The sequence below is a fragment of the Cuculus canorus genome, chromosome 2 (genome assembly GCF_017976375.1).
Source record: "Cuculus canorus isolate bCucCan1 chromosome 2, bCucCan1.pri, whole genome shotgun sequence".
In the NCBI taxonomy this organism is placed as follows: domain Eukaryota; kingdom Metazoa; phylum Chordata; class Aves; order Cuculiformes; family Cuculidae; genus Cuculus; species Cuculus canorus.
The window spans coordinates 77996210-78022036 of record NC_071402.1 but is presented as its reverse complement, the minus strand read 5'-3'; positions in this window follow the sequence as shown (position 1 = coordinate 78022036).

Below are 25827 nucleotides of genomic sequence, written 5' to 3'. Positions count from 1 at the left end.
AAAGAAAAATATTGTATAAAATATATATCTGAGATGTCTCAAATAGTAAGACTAACACTGACAATTCTTCTGAAGGAAAGATAAATTTACTGAGATGGTTAGCCCTGCTAAATAAATTTTACAGGCAAATTATTATTTCCTCTCCTTTCTGGAGGAAAAGTCCTTGTATCTGAGACTGTGATTCATTATTAAATATAAAAGAAACCTTCCACTTTAGTCCAGTTAGAACAGAGAAGTGGCAATTGTGTATTATTTTCTTTTGATGTGGAATTTGGGGACAGGAAGAAAGAGGTGATGATGTTGAAGGTGATGGTGATGAAAGATGAAGGCCTTGGTTACAAAGAACTCCAGAAGGAGTTCTAGCAGTAGAACATAGCTCCACTAGCTGCCAGAGGTGTGAGGAAAGTGCATCTAATGGTGATTATTGCTGAAGTTTCCACTGGGTTAAGCATGCTTTAGAAGCGTAGCTCAGTCTTTCGCTCTCTCACTCTTCCCACTCCATCAGATTCTCAGCATGATTCTCAGCTTGGCTGATATATTTCATATACAGTAAAAGCTGAGTTTGTGGCTATGTCCCAAGGAAATGAAAAAGCTTACAGGGTCAAAGGCAACATTATTTAATAGAACAGACAAACAGCACTTGTGAAAAAATAAAGATATTAGAAAATGAATGGTTAAAAAATCCCTATGAAATATTGTCATAGGTAGATCATAAAATATCTGTATATTTAATATAAAAGTAAATTTATGCAGGAAAAAAGTAATGTTAAATTATGTATAAATTTCAGATGGAAAAAGGTGTTAACAGGAAGCAGAACATTTCAGTGACATGCATTGAAAATGAGAGGCAACAGCTTGGTATATTTAAAAAGAAGAGAAAAATATACACATTTCTCTATTATCCATGTTAAAAAAAGGTAGAAATAGAAAGAATAATGATACCTTGGAAAATGCCAACTATTCACAACTACATGGAGTAGCAAGTGATGAGAATAATATCCTGGATTTTGCTTGTTTGAACATATATTTTCTTTACATTTTTTCTGTGTTTAATGTCTGATACCCCAAACTGTATTTTCTAGACACAGTATGTACTGTTCTCCAAATCCTCACTTCCAGCATATCTGGATCTCATCACAGTATTGGAAACTGGGAGGAAATATGAACTCTTTTATAAATTGCTCCACTTGTCCACTATACTTAAGTCACACATGCTTGCAAGAGGCAGGACCCAATGAACAGCTTTCAACATAACTTTCAACACATAATATAACAGCACCGACATTTGTGGTATTTATTCTCGTGCTTAGTGCTGTATTTCATGCTACAGAAGATCATGAGCTATTGTGTATACTGAATATCTGTCATATGTGTCACCTGCTCCACCAATTTTCTCTCCCTACCAGTCAATACCCTCCTTAAACTCCCTGTAGGGCTTAATTCAGAAGATTTATCAGGTTGTAAAAGCTTCTGAGAGTGTAATGCCACCATCTTCTTTTACTTAAGAGTTCAGTTCTGGACAGTGTTTGGGGAGACTGAGATAAAGAAATCAAAAATAAATGAAACCAAGCAAAACAAACCCAAACCCAAAGCAACCTCACCCTAAAAATCTGACTTTTGCCTTTAAAAAGCTATTTTACAACTGATTCCTAGTATATAAACGTTCTCTGTCTTTGTCCAGTGTAACATTTAGTTACTTAAAGTGGGACAGCTGGCAGAAAACTAATAATTTTGGTTTGGAATGTATTTACAGGAACTATACTCCCCTGAGCTAGAAACATTGTGGGTTTGTCATGCTTTGGGAATAGCAAGTATGCATGAGGAAATACATTTAGCTGTTCATCTACTGGCTAAATAGGAGATGACATCAGGCTCTGCCGGTATGTCAAGGTAAGACACCAGCTCCAAAAGAGAAGAAGAATGTATAGCTGGCAACTTTGGGTGTTTGGGATATTTAGATCCTGTTGGAGGGCAAAACTAAGACACCTCTAGTTAAAAAAAGCAATCTAGTAATAATAATTTAGTAATAAATACATATAAGGCAGACCAGTGGGTGCTAGGATGCCAAAAAGTCAAGCATATAGTAATTGGCATTACTGCAATTAAATACATTGTTGATGTAATATGTTATGGCTAAACTGAATTGTGCTTCAGCATACAGTTGTTTGGTTTTCATTTCTCTTTTTATTGTACAGAAGGAACAGATTAAATCCTTACCTCATTGCAGCAGGTTCTTTGTGCAACACCCGATTTAAACTACACTGCATTAAACAGGAAGCCTTTTTTTAGCACTTTAGATATGATGAATCTAACATATTCAATGGCAAAAGTAACAGCACTGCAAGCACCAAATTTTCACCTTGATGGCTCTGCCAGTGATTACAAACTCCCACCAGTCAGCAGACACATGATGGCCCCATGCAGCACAGTCCTCTGGCACAGCTTGTACAGCTGCACCAAGACAACGATCAATCCGAGAGCTGCAGAGGCTATGGCCCAAGCACACATCCTGGTAACTCTGACAGACTGGCAAGGCAAACATTTAACAGCAGTAATGTCTTAACTCACTGCACACAGGCTTGCCATATCAGACTGGTAAATTAACTGCCATGGTGGGAAGATTCATTCCTTTCTAAAAGTAGCTGGTAATTATGGGACTGCTACATCAGCCTGGTAAGTTCCTCAAGACTGACACTAGTAATTCAGACTCATAAAAAGAAAGAAGTCTAAAGAAAAATATGTTTGCATGAATATACTTTTCAATCAAAAGGGAAAATTACGTGGAGAAACCCCATTGACAACATATTCCTAATGGAGTCCTTATTTTCACAGTCCGGTGCCACTGTCAAACGTGTTCTCTACTTCTTCTCCTACCTCTTTCTTTTATTTCTACCCTCCTCTGTGTGTAGACGCAATCACTCAAATAGACTGTGAAATACCAAGCTATAGAATGCAGGCACTATTATTTTTATTTTCTGAGGGGTTTTTTTAATGGGAAGCTTGTTTTATGCAGAATAAAAAAAATATATTTCCTGATGTTTTAGCTGAGAAATTATCAATTCCCAGAAAAGAATATTTTTTTCTTTTTTATTTTCCTGACCAGGTATTTCACATCTCTACAACCAAGACACTTGCAACGCCATGATGAGTAGAGACTAGCTAAATATTTTCAATTTCTGCTTACATTTCAACAAATGATGTGATTGTCACACAGCAATACTTTGTATGCAATGTTGTTGTCATAGTCTGTCTACAGCTTCCACTGACTTCAATGACCTTAGGGCTAAGCTTCTTATTATCAGAATATGGCATTACCTGTGCAGCATGTTTAGGCAGTGCAGAGATATGGGTGCTTAGAAACAGAAAGTTATAGCAGAATTAAAGACAGAGTTATTACTTTACTGTGAATTCACTTATAACTCTAAAAGCACCTTGCTCAAATACATCCGAACAAGAACTGTCAAATGGTGTATTGTAGCAGTAATGTCTATGGAGTCCTTTAAGCAATCCATTTGTCTTCTGCTTTGCACCCTAGTGCTGTTCTGTTATGTCAGTGTTTGAATATAGTAGCATAATAAATTTTTCAATTTTATTTTGTAGCTCTTTGTTATGTCCCACCTGCGAGGCAGGGGGAGTGACTAAGATTCCCAAATCCCCTCATTGTGGATAAAGGTGGAATACTACTCAAGGTCCATACATAAACGTCAGCTTTAGTGAGAGATTTCTGCATAACAAGCGCTTTGTACACATGAGCTCTCTCAAAATTTTATCTACCTAATCTATGTGGCTTTATGGGAAATCAAGGTAGGCCTTTAACAACTTGAAGAGAAAAGAGGGAGAGAGAGTAAGAGATGGAGAGAACACCAGTTCTAGATGTATGGTTGGACCTGCTAAAGATGGCATTCAGTGTAGAGCCACAAAGAGTTGAACATGCCTCCTTTTATTGTCTCCAGTTCCTGGGTTTCTGGAAATTTCTCTTGCCACAGTGCCAGGAGTGGTTGAGACGCCTGTCAAATCCAGAGAAGTGACAAATTAGGAGAAGGGACCCTAGACCCCTCCCTATGACTTAACCTTCACTCAGGGCATCATCTGGGCTCACAGTACAGTTGTTTGGTGTTCATCTCTTACGCTCCTGTGGTGCACTAACACAGATTTATGTAAAAAAAATGGTTAAATAGTTCCTTTTATTATGTTTCAAATTAGGATATGTACACATCCATGTTCAGGGAAAGCAGACTGCTGGAGGTGCTCGAGGACAGGATGGTTGAGGCTTTGAGCAACCTGGTCTAGTAGAAGGTGTACCTGCCTATGCCAGGGGGATTGGAAGTAGATGGTCTTTAAGGTCCCTTCCAGTGCAAACTATCCTACGATTCTATGTATATGTCTTCCATTTGAGATATTCCAGAAGCTTATTGCTCATCCATGCAGACCTCTTGTGTCCTTTGCTCAATTTCTCACTAAGGATGCACCAGTCTTATGCCTGGAGGAAGTGCTTGAATATTGCCTTGCTCTCTACCCTCTGGAGTCCTAACCCATGGAATTTCTCCAAATAAGTCTTTGAACAGGATAAAATTAGTTCTCCTGAAGTCCAGTTTTGTAATTCTGATTATTTCCCTGTTTCTTCCATACAGGATCCTGAACTCCAACATCTTGTGGTAGCTGCAGCCAAGGCTGTCACCAACGTTTACCTTAATAACTAGACCTTCTTTATTGGTACAAAGTCCAGCAGCGCTCCTCTTCTTATCGGCTCCTCCACTGTTTGTGTCAAGAAGTAATCATCAATGCTCTGCAGGAATCTCTTGGGCTATGTGTGCCAAGTTGTGTTACCTTTCCATCAAATATCTGGGTGGCTGAAGAACCGCACGAGAACCAGGGTCTGCGATTGTGATGCTGCTTCCAGCTGCCTGTAGAAGGCCTCGTTAATCTTTTCTTCCTGATCAGGTAGCCTGTAGTAGACACCCACAACAACATCCCCCACATTAGCCTGCCCCTTGATTCTTACCCATAAGCTCTCAACTCACTCCTCATCCATACCCAGGTGGAGATCGATACATTCCGGTTACTCCTCACATAAAGAGCAACCCCACTACCTCGGCTTACTGGCCTTCTTCTAAAAAGTACATAGCTGTCCGTGACAGTGTTGTAGTTGTGTGAGCCATCCCATCATGTGATTGCAATGAGTCTGTAGCCCTGTAACTGCACACAGATCTCTAGTTTTTCCTGTCTGTTCCTCATGCTGTGTCCATTGGTGTACAAGCATTTCACAGAGAAACATGATCATGCAGGTGTGAAGTCACTGCTCTGTGTGGCAAGGGGGAGGGATCGGTGATCCTTTGAGTGTTTGAGTGATAACAGTGAGAGTGGTGATAATCACTCCAGAGGTTTTGCAAAAATAGAACTCTTTGCTTTTGAACTCAGTCCAACTCACAGTCACAAGCATTGGAGCTTGGCAAAAGGGGTTTTTTTTCTGGCAAAAGGTGATATTTTTATAGCTATACACAGAACCTGGGCTAAATTGTAGCTATATGCAAGCAGTATCACATTCTCCCAAATGTGCCGAGAATAATGAGGTAGATCAGGAGAAAGGATAAGGACAGAGAGAAAGAGAAACAAAAAAGACGGAATGAAAACATACTCGCAGCCACGTGGATCCAACAATGGTCTCAGACTGCAATCTTCTGTCAGCAATTTGCGGTTTAAGGCGCAGCAAGTGCACACAGTACTTTCTTTGGTACTAATTTATAAACTAAGTCTTGCCTCTTATTATCACACAAGGCATGCAGAGGAAGAGTCTTGCTGTGTTTACACAGTGTTATCATTGGAAGGTTCCAGAAACAGCACGTGTGGTTGTTCCTTATGGAAGATTCTGGAATTGGGGGGGGGGGGGGGGTGTGGGTGTCCAGGGGTCACTTGCAACTCAAAATACCCCAGCCCAGGGTGCCTATTGTGTGAACTATCCAGGCATGCAGGAGCAGTTTGGGGCACTCACTCCTTCCCCCTCCCTTAAAGAGTGATAGAGTATTCTGTGGTTGTCTACCAGCAACAACCCTCTACCTTCTCTAATCACACTTTCCTGTTATTGGGCAGCAGGACATTTAAGTGGCCCACAGCTTCAAGCACATACTGTTTTATAATAAAACAACTGTTTAAGCCATAGAAATAAATTGCATAATACATTAAAGAAAATTAGGCATTTGTTGCAACTTGCATTCTGTACTGAAGTCTCCTTTACCAGTTCCATCTGACTGGATGCATCAGATATTTCAGGGTTTCTTTCTTTATTGACAGAAATCCACCGGCAGCTGTGGAAGACCCCATGCCGGAGCACGTGCATATACCTAAAAGAGGCTGTGACCCCATATGAAGCCTGTGCTGGAGCAGGCTCCTGGCAGGACCTGTGGACCCACGGACAGAAGAGACGATGCTGGAGTGGGTCTGCTGGCAGGGCTTGTGAGCCCATGAGGGATCCACACTGGAGCAGTTTGTTCCTGAAGGATGGCACTCCATGGAAAGAACCCATGATGGAGCAGTTTGTGAAAAACTGCAACCTGTGTGAAGGACTGACGTCAGAGAAGGTCATAGATGATTGTCTCACATGGAAGAGACCATGCGCTGGAGCAGGAGAAGAGTGTGAGGAGTCCTCCCCCTGAGGAGGAAGGAGTTGCAGAGACAATGTGTGATGAAGTGATCACAACTCCCATTCCCCATCCCCTTGTGCTGCTGCGAGGGATGAGGTAGAGAAAATTGTGAGCAAAGTTAAGGTTGGGAAAAAGGGAGGAGTGGAAGAAAGGTGTTTTAAGATTTAGTTTTTGTTTATCACTGTCCTACTCTGATTTGATTGGTAATAAATTAAACTAATTTCGCTGAATTGAGTCTGTTTTGCTTATGATGATAATTGGCAAGTGATCTTTCCCTATCCTTATCTCGATCCAGGAGCCTTTTGGTATATTCATCTCTCCCTTGACCTGCTAAGGATGGGGACTGATAGAATGGCTTTGGTGGGCACCTGGCATCCAGCTAAGGTCAAACCCATCACAACAGTCAATAAATGTGACTAAATGTGAGGAGCTGTATGCAACTCTGCTGCTGAGGTTGTTCATATAGCCACATAGAATATCTCTGTGTACAGGGATGTGGGGAATGCAGTCTTGCACCGTTTTACATTTGGCTTAGCCAGATGGTTTGGAGGTGAAATCAAACTTGTTTTGGTGTTACTGAGTTTGCTTCGCTTACTGAACAGGAGTGTGCAGCAGTTGTCATAGACTTAGCCACATGATCCAGCAAAGGCACAAGGGTGAACACATTGCATGTGATAGAATAAGTTATTCTTTGAGGGTGCTAAATCCCAGCATAAGCTAGTAGCTTTACTTATTCCAGCTTCTGTACAGCTGTGAACCCTGCTGATACTACCTAACGATGATACTGACATATGGTTTGCTAATTAAAGTAACTCAGGCAGGGGGAAAAGAAATCTTTAAAGTCTCTGATAACATGTTGACCCTGTTCTTCTATTCTCAGTGCTCTTTGTTTCCCCTATTTTGCTTTTAAGAGCTTCTCCAAAATATCACATGACTAGGACTGAGCATTATAATGACATGTGGATATGCATAACCCTTGTTATACAGAGGAAACAGAAATATAATCATATAAAATAGCACAGATTTCTAACAGAGTGTCTGAAAAATTAGCTGTCTAAACACCTTTTTTATACAGCAAGTATATTCGCAGTAATTTTTAGATTCTAATATCTAGTGATTGTAATAATGTAGATTCAAACTAAAACACTTGGCTCTATTTACTTACATATATTTGTGTGAATACTTACAAATCCATTGCTACTTATCATTATTGTAGACTATGAATTAGTACAGGGTAATATTAAGCAATATAAGTGTCTGGAATTTATGCTAATATATATATATTATACAAAAGAACAGAATGTTTCCCTTAAAAAAATCTGTTGCAACCAACACAGAATTCATTCTAAAATCAGTTGGTGAAGCAATGCTTAAATTACAGTTGGATATAACATTGATAAGGATGACCGTCTTGCTTTCTGTATCTTCGGGCTGAATGAAGGAGGAAGAAACATTATCAACATGTTGTATGTGTGGTTTCTTTTTAAGAAAAATAAATGGGAATAGAAATCAATTGAACAGTGGCTGCAAATGAAAAATACAATAAGGTAAATTGACAAACCAGTTAAAAATATAAAGTGCTAATTGAAACATCGGCTGCTATAAAATATTTGTTCTAGTTCACTTTGAATATACACCAATGAGGAAAGGACTTTGTTTTTCTCAGAAATCCATATATTTCAAAACCAATTTGTTGTTAAATAGAGCACGTTGAAGAATATAAATTGTTAGTTTTAGGATAAAGTAGATTTTAATTAATACACACTTCCTCATGAAGTGTATGTTTTGTTAAGGTAGATTCATTTTGTAATTCCTACATTGATTTTAGCACTTGTATTCTTTCTTACTAGCTGACAAAAAGTTTACTAGAAAGTTTTTAGTAATTATTGTAATTTGACATCAGTAGACAGTTAAGAACACCATAGCTGCTTGTTCACCCCCTTACCCAGTAGGAATGGGGAGAGAACTGGAAGAGTAAAAGAGCAAAAACACGTGGGTTGAGATAAAGATAGTTTGATAGGGAAAAAGAAAAGTTGGATGTCAGCAAAGTAAAACAAGGAATTCATTCACCACTTCCCATTGTCAGGCAGGTGTTCAGTCGTTTGCAGGAAAGCATGGCTCCATCAGGCATATGGTTATTTGTGAAGAAAAACACCATAACTAAGTATGCCTTCCCCCTCCTCTTTCTTATCCCAGCTTTATATTGATGAGCATGACATCATATGGTATGGAATATCCCTTTGGTCAGTTGCAGTCATCTGTCCCAGCTGTGTCCCCTTCCAGCTTCTTATGCACCCCCCAGCCCATTTGCCAATGGGGTAGTGTGAGAGGAGAAAAGGCCTTGATGCTGTTTAATGCTGTGGTGTGTTTTCAACACTGTTTTCATAACAAATCCAAACCACAGAACCATATGAACTACCATGAAGAAAATGAACTCTATGTCAGCCAAAAGCAGTGTAATAATATTCTTGCTATCTCAGATAACACTGTGTTATGCCTCATGCACCCCCTCGGTTTCTCATTGGACAGAAAAGATGTACAGACTGCTTGCTCTCAAACTACTGGTGGGCATTTTTTGGAAAGGGATAAAATTGATTCTCTCCTGGTAGGGTTCTGTGCAGATAGATGTTAATGCCTTCTTACTTTTCAGTATATTTGTATATTCAATAAATACCCTGACAAAGACATGCTTCTGAAATGGAAAAAAAAAAAAGATGAAGCCTTTCAAAAATGCTGATACTAAGGCAGAAGAAAGAGGTAGGTCCATGTGAACACATTTTGGCGTCACTGAGTCTCGTTGTAATGGAACTAAAAGAAAATCTAGATGTTTGACATGTTGTTTTACTGTTGAATTGAACAAAGGCAATGCAGTTGATTGGACAAGAGAACTCTTTATGAGTATTGAAGGCACAAAAGGCAAAGATTTCTTCCAATGACTTTCTGTCTTGTGTCATGAGTGTCATGCATAAGCAAATACCATAAGAAAAGTAAAGAAGGAGAAAAAGCAGCAATGAACAGTCCGTCATAATTCATTAGTATTTGTGCTTGTTCCAGATCATCAGTCATCTGTCTTTCCTCTCTTCTCAGTTTCTTTGGAATACACGGTACCATATAAGCATGTTATCATAGACGTAAGTGCTAGCCTGTGTGTTAAAGAACTGAGAAAAATCAATGAACCTGGCTCCCTATCAGTTCTAGACCATCATGGCTGATGTAAACTGCTTTAATGTATGTAAAACGGCTGTGCTTTCCTGCGAAACTCACCACCCTGCCCAGCAGTACGGTGAGCATAGCCGTCAATTCTGTCTGATGAAATGACTTGGGGAAGACAATATTGAAAAAGGGAAGGTGAAAATGGAGCAATGGGATTTGTACAGAATCCACCATTTACAAGATTGCTGTCCCTACTCAGAAACACTCTTATTCCCTATGGATTTGTTGTAGGCAAAGAAAGTGACTATAGTAGTATAAAATGAATCGCCACAAGAAGGCTGAACAGAAGTTCACCTAGTTTAATTTGCCTTCTATGTTAGCATGAGACAGCTGATGATGAAGGAAAAGTATAATAAGATAATAAAAGTGGAGAAATTATATCTTTTGCATGTTTTTATGGTTTCTGGCCATCAGCAATTAGCTATGTATTGGATGAAGAAACAACAGTAACATCTCCCATCTGTGTCAGAGAACTGCAAAATCTATTCACTTGAAGGAAAATTCCAGGGAAAATCTGTCTTCAACTTCAGTTCTGTAGTGATGACTATACTTTGAAACCCTTTGAAACCAAAGCTGCTACTTTAGGAAGTCCGAAGACTCAGTTATTTCTGCCAATAAGCAATGAGTCTATTAATTTTACAGCTCCTATCACCTTCTCACCTTCTGTGAGAGTGACTTAACTACAAGCTTTACTATTATACTGTGCTCAACACTCTCTCAGCACTCAGGCTGAGGATGACATAACAATTGACTTGGATACAGAAATGGGGGAAAAAATGTTCATGAACACAGTGCCTAACCATAAAAGCACTCCTCTGACAGCCAAAGAAACTAAGTTCCTCTGTACCACCAATTTTTTTTTATCTTTTCTGACCACCAAACTAATGAATGAAAGCAGATAATGCAAACCACATGATTTTTTATTCCAGAAATGTGTCACATCTCTAAGATAAAAAGAATTTCTACTCATTGTAGTGAATTCATATCTAAATGGTGAAGCCAAGCATCAGCTTAACGAACTTCTCTTAATCCAACTTCTAGGCTTAGGTACCTAGACAGATAAATGAATACCTAAATATTTTGGACAACCCAAAGTACAGGGATAAACGGTAGTTTGAAATCCTAGAGGTTTGTGCACAATGATATGGGAGATATTATGTTAGATCTAAGACCTGAAGAAGTCCAAGAGCATAGAAAATGACAAGAAGTGGTAAAAAAAAGGACCATCTGGCAATAAAATGCTTTCATTTCATTTCATCATTGGAAAAGTATAAATTTTCAGAATTTAAACTTCATCTGCAGTAAGTTCCTTGCCTTGCATTTCTTATTTCCTCGTTCCATATTTACTACAAATAATATGATGTGAAGTGAGAGTGAGCATGCTTACCTACTATTTACTGTAAAGAATCACAGCAAGCTCTAAGTCTTCCTCTGCATACAGGATACTTGTTAGAGCCTTTCCTCTTGATATCTCATCCAGCTCACGTCACTGAAAAGATTACTTCCTAGAGGGAAAGAAAAGTTTTATGATATTATGCCAAAGTATCGAAGAGATTCAAGAGCCACTGCTCTTGCAGTTATTAGCTCTTGGATAATATCTGATATTAAAAAAAAAGGTAACTATATGCAATTGCAACAACCATCGGAAGCAGAATTGCCACTTTATGTTGTTAATGGCTACAGTAGTGATTAAAGGTGAGTGATGGGTTATTTGCCATCATGTTAAAATCTATTAATTTTTCACTTAATACTCCTAAAAAAGAAATAAATAAAAAGAATACTCTCTGAGAAGGTAATTTGGGATTCTAGTACCACTCTAACAGCATTTCTCTGTCATTTATTAACATGAGAAACATTATGGATAGTTCTTAGCAATAGGCACAAATCTGAAAAACAAAAAAATTATTTTGAGCAGTATTATTCACATTAACCTGTCCTAAATTAATGCTGTAGTAGTAATTATACAACTAAGTAACATACTTGTATATAATTGTAATGAATTTCTAAATTAATGGAAGAACTGCTCACTGAGAAAAATAGTTTTGTCCATTCTCCTATGCAATTCACACAGTGTTTAGGGATAAAAAACATGAATAGCAAGTAGAACTGATGGGAAATTTTCTGAATATAAGTAACCGGAGTAGTAAGGGGTCTTTCCCTTCATTATCTTTGGAGCTATGGGGACATGAACCCATCCCACTAATGTATATGCAAGAAATACAGGTCTTGTCTGTGAAAATAATTCCACTTCTCCACAACTTTTTAGCATGGTAGAGTTCTGTGATAAAATGGCACTATATCTTCCAGAGCACTATCCCGTCCAAGTTTACTACACTTAAGACCGGAACACAGCTGGAGTGGGTGAGGAACGTTTTGCATTTGTGTTTCCAAATGTATCAGAAGTTATTGAACACTTTTTTTTTTTGATTGAAAACCTCCAGGTTTGAGGAGCTTTTGCCATACAAAACTCTCCTAGTTTGAAACCACACAATAAGTAGGATTTGCGTGTCTGAGATGTAAATGCTATGTGCGGTACCCAATGGCTGCAGAGTCTGCAGCTCCAGGGGGCTTTGAAACTCACAAAGACACATCTCTTAATTTTCTTGCTTCTTCTGTAGATATCTCAAGCTCATCCCTTTCTGCTATATGAAGAAATGTATTAGATCATGTTGTGACAGGGAGCATCTGAAGTTTTCAGACATTTGTGTGTTATAAGGTCACAAAAGTCACTAGCTGTTCAGTGTGCTTTCTTTAGCATTAATTGGCATCCCAGTTGCAGTGGGATGCAAGACTAAAACTCACTTCTATTCACCAGCAATCACAACTAACAGAAGTAATGTGCTGCAGCTGTGGGAGACTCTCTTGTCATAGGGTTAATGAGGATGGGAATTATTTGAGCCTTTTGCCAAAATGATGGACCTTACATATCACTTGTTACAAAGCTTGACATAAATTATTTCCTCTGGTCTGTTGCTCTGGACTCTCAGCCTGAAAGGTTGCTCCAGAGCCAAAATCCCAGATAACTTCATATCTACTCAGAGAAATTCGCACTGACTACTAGTTTTAGCTTTTAGATTGTTAAAAATTTATTGATGTATTTATTTGCTAAAACTGTGTTCATTTCATTGACTAGTTGAAGTATTGTCTCCGGTTTATATGAAATGTTGAAAAAATTCTGCTTTTGGTTTGATTCAGCTTGAAAACCAAAACAAAGATAAAGTCCCCAACTTTCGTATGAATTAGTAACCTTGGCTTTTGTCTGCTTCTAGTAGCTAGACACCTCAGCTGCAGTGCTAAGAGAAGTGGGAAGCATCTGGTTATAGCCATGAATTTCAGGCAGCAGTAAACCTTCAAAATTGAAATGAACTCAATGCATTGGACATTTTGTTCTATGTAAATCCCGTGATTTCTGGGCAAAAGTGAAGCATAAAAAAGTTTAGCGAAGGCCATAATTTCATATCAGATTTTTACTGTCATTTCACATTATTTATGCAGAGTCCTTCAGAACACCTTTAAGCTTTGGAAGAGCAGTTTGCAGAACACAGTGCCAACCTGCATAGAATTCCAATATTATTTGAAAATATTTAAAAGATATCTGTGGTCTATAAACTGATTTTTTTAAAGTTCTCGATCAGTTATGAATTATTCATATGCTAGTAAAGATAAAGTTTACATGCCTTTAACACAAGTAAGATTATTATCAGTGGATGCTTTGACTTTCACACATGCAACAGCAAATTATTCATCGCAAATTATTTTTGAACTAGATAAAAAGCTGTCTTGAGAATATTGTAGCAAGAATCTTCTTAGTTTTCTTGTTAGTAGAAGGAAAATACTCCTTTATTTTGTTCTGTGTTGCTAGCTTATTTCTTCAGATACTTCAGCAGATATCATTAAAGCTCCACAGGTTTCATCTGAGTTCTATTGCAAATGCGATAATGTTTGTTTTGGGTTTTTTTTTTGGTTGTTTTTTTCCTTTATGACACTTCACCATGAGATACATAACAACATTTCTATATGACCCACTATTTCTTTTAGGATTTCTGCCAAGTAAGAAACAGCAATAACAGAATGTGATTCTGCAATATATTTCTTCATTTAGCTCTGTCGGACAGGTTTTCTATAACATACCTTAGACAGATAAAACAAAAGTATGGGTAGTAGTGCATCTGATCTATAATTATCTACAAATATAGGTTCCGATCCAGCAATTACTTACACTTCTGCATTATTTAAAGGAGCATTTTCACACTGACCTTCAAATATTCAATTTACCATGTCCCACCTACTCAGTGGATCCACATAGAAAAAATACTTAGATCTTCTAAAAAAATTATACCAAAAATATTCCTGCAATATTACTGCAAGTTTTTAGAAATGGAGCACTGGGATCTATGAGGGATTTGGATATGTGAGCTTGACCTTGTGCTTTAAACTCACCTAGAAAGTACTGCAGTTAAAATTGACACAGTAAAATGTTTCCCAAACTATGTTCCACATATTTCTCCTATGTTATGTTTCAACAATTTTCTTGGGAGAAGAAAAATCACTACCAAGGAGAAGAAAGAGAATCATCTTTCTTCATTAGGGAGTCCTGCTGTGCAGCAGAGAGGTGGATACACAGACACTTCTGAGGCTGTTCTGGAAAAAAACAGAGATGGAAGCAAAGGATGCTGTAAGGATAGATGGCAAAGATGGTAGAAAATTGGACATGACACACAAGCAGGGTACAAGGTCTGTAACAATGATATCATTATGTTTTAACATCAGTGGGCACCAGTAATTTTGTTGTCACCTCTCATATAATAAATTTGGAATTGCAATGCCACAGAGAGATTTGTATCTCATCTGTCACCATGCTATGGAACACTCTCTGTTTCTAGCAGCTGTGGAGGCATCCACCCTGGCTTAAGCACCTCAGTCATTAAATAAGTCAAACTGTAACACGACCTGTCCACTGAAAACTTTTTCCTGTAAAAAAGAAAAATGGAAACATTATGGAGATTTATGTTCTGTTTCTACAAAAATCACACTGTATTCACTAAGTATTCAGCAAAAAAAGATTTATATATATATGGTTAAGAGAGACATAGATGTAAGCCCCCATACTGAATCAAATCAGATCCCCATTCCCATTCAGATCAAAAGTTTTCTGTAGTTTTGCAGTCATGTGGTTTTGAGATCAGGTTATGTAATCCAAATGTAGAGTTGTCCTCAAAGTTAAGTGGCTCCGCTTTTCCACTGAATGTAGTTTTTCCCTTCCTTTTGTGGCTCTCAGTGCTAAAGTCAGATCAGCTGCCCAATCTGTGTGCCAATCTGTGTGGAAACTGGATGCAGGTGTACAAAAGTATTTACACCACTTGGATTTTTTTGGGAGGCTACTGTTACGTACTCAAATACAAACGTATCAATAAATAGGAGGAGAAAGAAATGTTGCATCTCTTCACTAAAATCTTTGCAAGGGTTTAGTGTCGGCTTTCCAAGAACGCAGTGCTGGCTAAGCGTAAAAGCATTTAATTTAAATCACGTGTATTCAGGTCCTTTCTCTCTCTGTAGGAATAAAGCACCAGTTAACCTCAATCATCACAGAATCATAGAATGGTTTGGGTTGGAAAGGGCCATAAACATCATCTAGTTCCAATTCCCCTGCCATGGGCAGAGACTCTCACCTGATCAGGCTGTTCAAGGCCTTATCCAACCATTTCTTGAATGCTTCCAGGGAGGGGCATACACAACTTCCCTGGGCAACCTGTTCCAGTGTCTCACCACCCTTATCATGAAGAATTTCTTCTTAATGTCCAGTCTAAATCTTCCCTTCCAATTTAAAGCCACTCCCTCTTGTTCTGTCACTACATGCCCTTGTAAAAATTTCCTACACAGCTTTCTTGTAGGCTCCCCTTCAGGTACTGGAAGGCTGCTATAATATCTCCCCGGAGTCTTCTCTTCCCCAGGCCCAAAAACCCCAACTCTCAGCCTGTCCTTATAGCAGAGGTGCCCCAGCCCTCCAATCGTCTTCATGGCCCTCCTCTGGACCTGTTCCTATCCTTCTTATGTTGGGGATACCAGTACTGGACACAGTACTCCAGGTGGGGAGTGAAGTTGAGGGGCAGAATCACCTCCCCCGACCTGCTGGCCACGCTTCTTTTGATGCAGCCCAGGATACGGTTGGCCTTCTGGGCTGTGAGATCACATTGCCGGCTCATATTGAGCTTCTCATAGACCAGCACCCCCAAATCCTTCTCTGCAGGGCTGCTCTCAAGAACGTAATCCTGCATTGTGTACTGAAAATGAGGATTGCCCTGACCCAGGTGCAGGACCTTACACTTGACCTTGTTGAACCTTATGATGTTCTCACAGGCCCACTTCTCCAGCCTGTCCAGGTCCCTCTGGATGACATCCCATCCTTGCAGTGTGACAACTGCACCATTCAGCTTGGTGTCATCTGCAAACTTGCTGAAGGCACACTCGATCTCACTGTCAATATCATTGATGAAGATATTAAACAGCACGAGTCCCAGTACGGACCTCTGAGGGACATCACTTGTCACGGATTTCCACCTGGACTTTGAGCCATTGACCACTACCCTCTGTATACAACCATCCAACCAGTTTCTTATCCACCGTACTGTCCACTCATCAAATCCATATCTCTCCAATTTAGAGAGAAGGATGTTATGGGGGACCGTGTCAAAGGCTTTACAGAAGTCCAGATAGATTACATCCATTGTTTTCCCGCGTCCAATGATGTGATCATCAAATCATAGAAAGCCACTAGGTTGGTCAGGCAGGACATGCCCTTGGTGAAGCTATGCTGGTTGTTTCAAATCACCTCCGTGTCCACCATGTGCTTTAGCATAGCTTCTAGGAGAATCTGTTCCACAGTCTTCCCAGGCACAGAGGTGAGGCTGACAGGGTGGTAGTTCCCAGATTCATCATCGTTTCTACCCTTTGTAAAAAAGGGCATGGTGTTGCCCTTCTTCCAGTCACCAGTGACTCCTCCTGATTGCCATTACTTTTTAACTATCTTGGAGAGTGGCTTGGTCACCACATCTGCCAATTCCCTCAGGACTCTGGGATGCATCTCATCAGGTCCCATAGACATATATTTTCAGGTTCCTCAGATGGTCACAAACTTGATCTTCACAGTGGGAAGGGGCCACACTCCCCTGGTCTCCATCTTGCTCTTCATTGACCCAGTAGGAGTGAGAAAGGCGGTTGCCAGTGAAGACTGAAGAAAAAAAGTTGTTGAGTACCTCAGCCTTCTCCTCGCCTGTTGATACAATATCAACAGTTACATTCATCAGTAGGGGTGAGCTTTCTTTAACCTTCCTTTTCTGGCTGACATACCTATAGAACCTATAGTTTGGGTTTTAGTATTAGGAAAATATGATGCAGTTGTATTAAAAAATACTCAAACACACCTGACATGAACAGTAATCTGGAATGGAGAAGATCAGTAAGTAAGTAGTATCAGAGGTATAAAACATATTTATGAAGGCAGTGATTTGCCCCGCAAAATGCAGATGTACCAGAGGCATTTTGACCTTCAGAACATTTCAGTTTAGAAGCCCTGAATGCTAAGTAGTAGCTCATGAACTAAGAGAGAAGATAAATAGTAGGCATGAGGAAAAAAGCTTCTTTGTGATTATTATTCTTGCCATGTACACAGTCCATACCTGTAAAAATTAATGTTGCTATTGCTCTGGTGGGAATATAAAACTTGTATTAAGCAGCTCTCCAGGAACAATGGGTATAGGAGAAGCCTATGCTTCTCTCCACAGATGTAACATGTACTCTACTTATGAAAAAAGAACACACACTAAAATTATATGAGTGATCAAATTCCTTACTGGGACAACTCAAATCTTTTCAGGGTCAGGCACAATTTATCACTCTTAATTATAGGCTCAATTTCAGGAACAGGCAGTGTGCCCACCATTGTCTGTTTCTGTTAAACCACACATCATCTCTCTGTAACTGTGAGAGGTCTGGTGGTCAAGTACCTGACTGATGTCGGTTGCATTGCATGCGGCAATGGTTCTTGACTGTGAGCATCTCAAATGACTTGTAAGAGTGATACTGTACTGTGCATCCTTGGCACTGACTTTGACAGGCAGAACGGTCAGCATTGCACCAGGCGTGGGTGTCTCCACCTCCCACACCCTGCCAATGCTATCTTCACCAGGCTTCAAACCATAAAGCTCAACATATTTGCACCATAAATGAGGGCATACAGACATCTTTTCAATTCACTCTGTGAAAATGAGACTTGGAGAGGCTATAAAGCAACTGCCAGTAACTTTGAATAGAAAAGGAAAAAGTAATGCAAAATTATGACGGGTTTAGTGTCATAAGGATTAGAGTGAAGTAGTAATGCATGTATACATGGTGAGGCTACGCCTTTTGTTTTCTACCCTTGATCTTGTTTTATTCATTAGTATAGACGTAGGCAGTGCCTGTCATTGGAAGAATCAGGAACTATGTATAATAAAGGTCATCCTGAATCCTGAGTCACCCCACATGCCTGCTTTTATAGTTTCCAAAATAAAATATGTCATAAATGGAAATCTAGGAAAGAATAAAAAAAAATTACATGTGTCTGTGACACTTCTCCTAATATTCTTTCCAATGATTTTCAGTTCTGGAGGTAGAGATGGTATGTATATATTTACTAGATGTCTTTGGACTCATCTTCCATGAGTTTTTCCAGCCTCTCCTTCAGCCCATAGTCCTTTTAATGTTTCCAACATCCATTGGAGCAGTCCACTAACCTACAGATGCTGTGTGAAGAACTGCTTCCCTAAAATTGCTTCAAATTTGACTTCTACTAACTTGATTTATTGTCCTTTTTATTTTGGACAATTTTATATTTACAATAGACTATCAATCCTTATCTAGCTTCTCACAGGCACTCTTTTTTGAAGAGCTCTGTCTTAACTTCTGTCTTCATTTTTTCCAAGCCTGACAGTTTTCTCCTATTTCATTCCTTTGCACAAAGAAGCAGTTCCATACCTTTGATAATCCTTGTTCTCCTTCTCTGAACCTTTTCCAGTTTTCATAGATTCTATTTGAAATGGAGGAGAAAAGAGTGATGCAAGAGAACTATGCCATGATGTTTCCTGGTTTATTCTTTATACCTTTTTTAATAATTCTTAGCTTTGTTTTTTCCTTTTTAGCTGCTATGGTGCTGACATTTTCATAGAGCTACTTTTTAGAACCCAAGAGTTTGTTCCTGAGTGTTAAAGCCCAGTTCAGGGCCCATTATGTTGTATGTGAATCTAGGGCTTTTCACCCATGGCTTGATGTTTATCTATACTGAATTTCATCTGCCATTTTATTTGCTTTTCATTCAGCTTCCTAAGATCCTTCTGCAATTCTTCATAGTTTACTGTAATTTTTACTGCATTAACATTTTATTTTTATCAGCAGTAAACTTCACCACTTCACTAATCACTTGCCATTCCAGGTCATCCGAGTATCACAAACTGCACAAATTCCAGCACAGATCAGTGTGGAATTCTCTGGTCATTACAATGTAAAAAGTATTTATTCCTATACTTTGTGAAAATAAGAGACTTTGTCCCTTATGCTGTTACTGCTTAGGTTCTTTAAAGAATTAGGTGACAAGTTGTGCAAGAACCCTTGTGGGAGTCAAGGTAAGATGTATCAGACAGAATATCCTTACCTGCGTCCTGCAGTTTCAAATAACTCCAGTATGTTTATGAGGCAAGATTTCACTTCAAAGATCCACTTTTGATCTTATCTGTTGTATGTTTGGGTTTATCCGTGTGCTTATTAATATGTACTCCATTATATGCTCTACTAATTTGCCCTGTTGAGATATCAGGCTTATGAACCCTGCGTTTGCTGGAATATCATCTGGGGTCCATTTAAAAGGCACCTTCATATCTGCAAAGTACTTCAAGTACCAGGAGAATTTAAGTAAGAAGATGAGAACTCTCAGATGTGTATCATTTGATCCTGGAAAATGTCCAGTGTTCATTTTATCACTGATGTTGCTAATTTTATTCCACTGAATGATGCCTAGAAGAATATCCTCTTTCCACCAAGTTTCTGTGATGTCTGCTATTTCACTATTCATGTTCCTTAATCTGGCAATTTAGACTTTCTGTTGTTGATGTTCTCAGCATCTTGTTTAAATCATACTCTATGTTAGACTAATACCATCCTGTGCTCCAGCCTTCACAGAGACTAACAACATTTCCGTAAGTTCATCCATAATAGATAAGTCATCCTCAGCTCTGTGCAGTTCTGTGCTCATCACCTTTGTTCTGTTCTTTGAATGAAAAGTTCAGTCTCAACTTCCTTGACATTAAGTATTTGCAGCTTGGTCCACTTATCATTCAGATGAAGTACATCTGTTCTGCATGACCATCCTTTATGCTAGAAGTGTCCCCAGCTCTTGATGCATCTGAATCTTTACTACTGGCTTCTCTGCCTGCCGTTAAAAATTTGTCTCCATTTTGGTCCCATAGGAATTACTGACAGCATTACAAACAACAGTAGTTTAGTGGGTTTGGTTTGCTTAAAATATTCTTAAAAGCTTGAACTCCATTCCTCTCCCCCCACGACCCTATCTCTCTCCTGCCTTTCGCTCTGCTGTTTTGATTCCTATGCACACCAGCTGCAGACCCCCTCTGTTGTCTCCTAGCAGATGGTAGAGACATCTCACAAGGTCTGACACATTTGTGCACTTGGCAAGCACGTCATCATGAAATTCTCTCTGCAGTCACAAACTTAGCTTGCTATTTCTCTGGTAGCAGTTGCCCACCACTGCAATCTGCCTCTTGCTTCCAGTACAGCGTCTGCTTAAAGAGGCATTTCCTTTGTGCGGGATGGCAGATAAGCAACTTCAGCAAGGCAGACTTCTGACTGGAATCCTTTGCCCTTGGCCCAACCAATGCCTTCCATCCCAGCCCCATGCTGGGGAAGCTTCCTTGGTCTCAGTCCCCTATGCCAATCTGAAGTGAAACTATGAACCTCTGTTCATCTCTGCTGTTCCTCAGCAGTACTGGGTTTGCTGGCCTGAAGAAGAGACTAAGTACCTGAAAAAGCTCTTGAAAAAGCTCTCCAGACTCTGAGGTCATTCAGTTCAATCTCTCTGTCCTCAGAAAATATGTTGGGATTTTTTTTTTCTGCTAAAGTTACAGCTTACCTACAGTATATGCCTATCTGCTACATGTCCGTGGAGAATATATAGTCATATGATACTGGACACAATAAAATGTTCCCTCCCCTCTACCCTTCTGCTGGAAATATTGCTTCTACTTCTTCTCTCTAAAAGGATCAGAAGTCCGTTCCTAATGTGAGTATGCATGTTTGATTTAAAAATTAACTTAAAAAATTAACTAACTTCTAACTTTCCCATAAATTCATACCTGGTTTGCACAGTTTCATCCTAACCATAATTATTTTTTGATACAAACTCTTCATACAGTAGGCTAAAACAAGTATAAGTTGTCCAGCTCTACATCAGCACGGACGCTGCAGAGGACACCCAAGTATTTTCTAGAAATCTTAATCACTTTTGTAATAGGTCATTCACTTTTTTATCTTTTACTAATAAACCATATTTTAGCCAACCTCAAATTTGAGTGCTCCAATTCAATGGAAAATACATAGAGAATTTAAAGCTTAATTTAAATGTAGATGGGATAGTCAGCCTATTAAGTTTCATGAAACACACAGTATTGAAACCACACCTCATTTTTGGAAGTAGGACTTAGATACATTTAAACCTGAGGTTTAAAACAATAGCATATTCATCTACTGCTGAAAATGAAGCTGCAGTTATATGGAGCTAGATAATATACTTTCTAGACTGGTAAGATAAAAGATTTTCTCACAATGCCAAATTTTGCTTGTAATATTTTCATATTTTGTTATCACCATTAATATGTTCCCAGTAATGTTTATGATTTAATTTTATCTCAGTTTGTGTACTCTGTGATTTGTTACTTCAGCTAATGAATAAAAAAACCCAATTATTTGAAACAGAATTTCTCTGCTTGCATCCTTGATGTGCTGCTTTCTTCTAGCAAATATTCACCGTGTTAATTTTTTGAGCATTTTTACAAGTACAGCGATAACATGTCTTTTCAAAATGTCATTCATTGAGATGGAGTACTTTTCCTACCTTTAGTTCTGTGTGATTTTTCTGTGAAGAACTCTGGGAAACTCAAAGGCTGGCCTCTATATAAATTATAACTGTACTTATAAGATTTGAGTTTATTCCAGATGCTTTTCCCTTCCCTTTGTAAAACATAAATGGCACACTAAATAGCAATTAAATGGAAGGGCCACATTATTTATTGTAACCAACTATGTAAATAAAAAAAAAATTACATAACCTTAGGATTAGAATGCTGAATACATTGCTGAAGATTTCCGGGGAGAAGATTTCAGTGAAAGTCTCAGGTCGTTTCACGTAACACTCATGGTTCATAAATGCCAAGAGTATATTAAAATATTAAGTTAAAACAAAAGGTCTGCTTTATTATGATTGAAACACCCAAAAATTCCAAAATATATTTTGAGTAGAGAATACTCTTGTTCTTTTTTTAATCAAATTCTGTCACAGTAATGAGTGGAAATAACTACTACAAATCTCATCTGTTTGCTTTAAAAATAATATTTTATGAGAAAGAAACAAAATTTAAAACCAGAGCAATTTAAATTAGAGTTTTTGCAGTTGCCATCCAAACAAAAAAAATTCCAACACTATGATTTACAATGTATTTTCAGTAATTTTTAATTCAGTTCTCTAAAAATTTAACTCTCCATTGGTGTCATTTGAAAGCACAATCTGCACCTAGTGAAAACATGTTGTCTTTTCCCAATCATGTGCTTCAGTTGACTTGTGACAGTCACTAGGAGTATTTGCTCCAAAACTTACCCAGGGACCAAAGTGAAATTGATGGGTCTATAATTACCCTGGTCCTCCTTGGAGCCTTTCTTGTGGATGGGGGTGACATTAGCCTTCTTCCAGTCATCGGGAATGTCCCTGGATCTCCATGACTTCTCAAAGATTATAGAGATTGGCCTCACAACATCAGCCAGCTTTCTTAACAGCTTTGGGTGGATAACATCTGGGCCCATTGATTCATATAGTTCAACCTCCTGTAATAATTCACGCATCAACTCTTCATTCAGTAATAATGGATCTGTGTCTGCATCAAACTGGATGTTTGTTCCCATGACCTGGGTCCCAACAACACTGGCAAAGACAGAGGTGAAGAAGGTAGTGTGGTATTGAGGAATATTGAAATGCCCCTTTTTAAGACCTCACCCTAATAGTCATAATTATAGCTGAATACATCACCTAAACAACATTTTCCTATGTTCATGTTGATATTTTTTGAGATGTTGTGCACAGGCAGGTATGTTTTCAAACTACAAGTATTTATCTCTTTTTTCCCATCAAAATTTACCTGCATAAGATCACTATATATCACCTATATTGCCTTTTTATTTAAGCATTTGACATAAAAAAACTACATCATAGAACAGTATTATTCCTGTTTTGCAGATTAGGAAATGAGGCATTAATAGGAAAAGCAATTTTTAGATCAAAAATAGTGAAGTGATTTGGAAGTAAATTGAAGGACAGTGATATAATCATGAGTGCTGTTCTATGAAAAGTATATTTGCTTTCCATGGGTACGTATATAAAAAATAAAGATAATATGCATTTTCTGTCAAAATAAAGCAGCACACTGTTACACGTGTTAACTCATGTGCAGATATGAGGTAATATAGAGATATTCCATAATTTATGTGAATCTATTTTTTAACTGCTCCATCAATCGCTTTCCAATATTCCAAGGACCAATACTTATTATAGGAGAATGTGACAGAAACTAGAATAGTGAACATGCTTTTCTCATTATTGTTCTCACTTGGTAAAAGTACTATAGCCTGATAGTGGAAACAAGTGTAAAATAGTAAATTTATGGAAGTGAAATAAACATGATGGCTATTACCCATTGAAGGCTAAAATTGGTACATTCAGCAACTGCGATTACTTTTTAATCCCATGCAGCCTCAGTTCTCAGCTTTTAATACATGGTTTATTTGTTTGGATGCATACCGAGTATTGCAGTAGCACACCTCTGCTACAAATTGTCTGTAAGCAAATTACACCACTGTCAAAGTATCTATTACTTTTAAGGACCTCAATTTTGCTTGTTCATCCAGTAGTCTTTCCTGTACTAGTCTAAATTATGACTTTTTGCAGTATAATCAATTTTTACCTGTTTGAAAGACATGGCTTAACTATCTGAACAAGCCCGTAGGATACCTCTTTTTCCACATAGACATAATTTTACTCAAAACAAAAGGAACAGGTGGTTCTGATGTCTTGCTGTTGTCACCTCATCTTCATATTTCTTTGTTTGACACACAGACATCATATCACCCATACTTGTTTGGTTTCCCAGATGTTTCTGGGCCCTAAAGTAGCATACTCATGAGTGCTTTAGCTTTTGAACAATCAGATTTTGTCTTCTGCATGTTCACCTGTTCTAGGTCAATAGATCTGAAGTCACTCACAAGTGCGAGGAATGACTGGAGTTCTGGACTTTGTGTCTTTTTAAATGTGACCTTGTGATGTCCTCCTCTATGTTTTTGGCATAGCTGATTGTAAATGCTATTTCAACACAAGAATCCAGCACATCTACAGGGAAATGTAATGAGAAGGGCTGCCTAATGAGCAACACCTATGGTGGTATGATTGCTATTGAAAAGTAGAAAAAGACAATGCTTGATTATAAGATATAGATGAAGAAGATATAAAACCTGTCCAAAGGAAAAAGGAGACCTGTGGTATCTGGGCAATATCACCAGTTTCCCCACTCTGCCTGCACCACCAGGATCCCTTGCTGAGGAGACATAAGCCTAGATAGTTTTCATATTAGGAGCCTGTATGCTCCTGTTTTTCCAGTCTGTCACTCTTTCCACAATAAATGTTACATTAAGCTGGAATAGTGGACTCTATTTTTCTCTATTGTTCTCTCTATTGTTCTACAAGACTCCATGAGTCTTACCAACATCGTGACTGTGTTCCTGTACCTGAATTTCATTATATTCAGGGAAGGGTGAGAAAAGATATTCTAATGGTAACAGCTCTCAGATCTCAGCAGCTCAAGGGCAAGGTATTGGTCTTTTCAATGAGTTCTAAAAATCCCTCTGTGATGCCTTTTGTATAACAGCATGCACAGCTGTATCTCAAGACTCACTTTAAGAATGAGCAAATGCACAGACAAGCTATAGTCAGATCGTAGCCTCTGCCTTTCCTCTACAAACTGTTTGGCTTGATGAAACCAAAAGCCTGTGTTTTGATACCCTACTCATGAGTCCTTTTTTCAGATGGATGAAGTAACTTACTCAATGTAAGGAAAATATCTCCTCTTTTATTAGTTAGTTTTCTGTATCCTCAGTTTCTTGTCTGCCAAATATGCTCTTTAGAAACTGAATATCAATGTGACTCAGTGGATGCAGAAGGCGCCTGGATTTGTTGTTGAAGCTTAGGAATTTTAGTCTGCTTCATATGCTTCTTTCATCTTCAAATAAGTATTTTCGTTGAGTGAAGTTAAAAGACACTCTGGGTTCATCTGACCCTCCCAGCTATAGGATTGCACTACACAGTATCCAAACAGATTTTTTACAAAAATACGACCATTTCTGAAGTCATCTAATTATGATTTTTTTCTGAAATATTGTACTCAAATCCACATTGGACTACAAACTGGTAGAAGCACTAATTTCTTTAAAGCATCTGTCAAATCACAGATTATTAGAAGAAGAATAAAATAACATCAGCAAAGAACTTGTAAATGTTAAGATAATGATTTTATAATTTAAAATCATTAAATATCCAGTGCTGAATTTTTCAAAAGAAATTTATGGTTCTTTTCCTCCTGCACAATTGAGCCCTTTTTCTAAAGCTTTTTCTCCT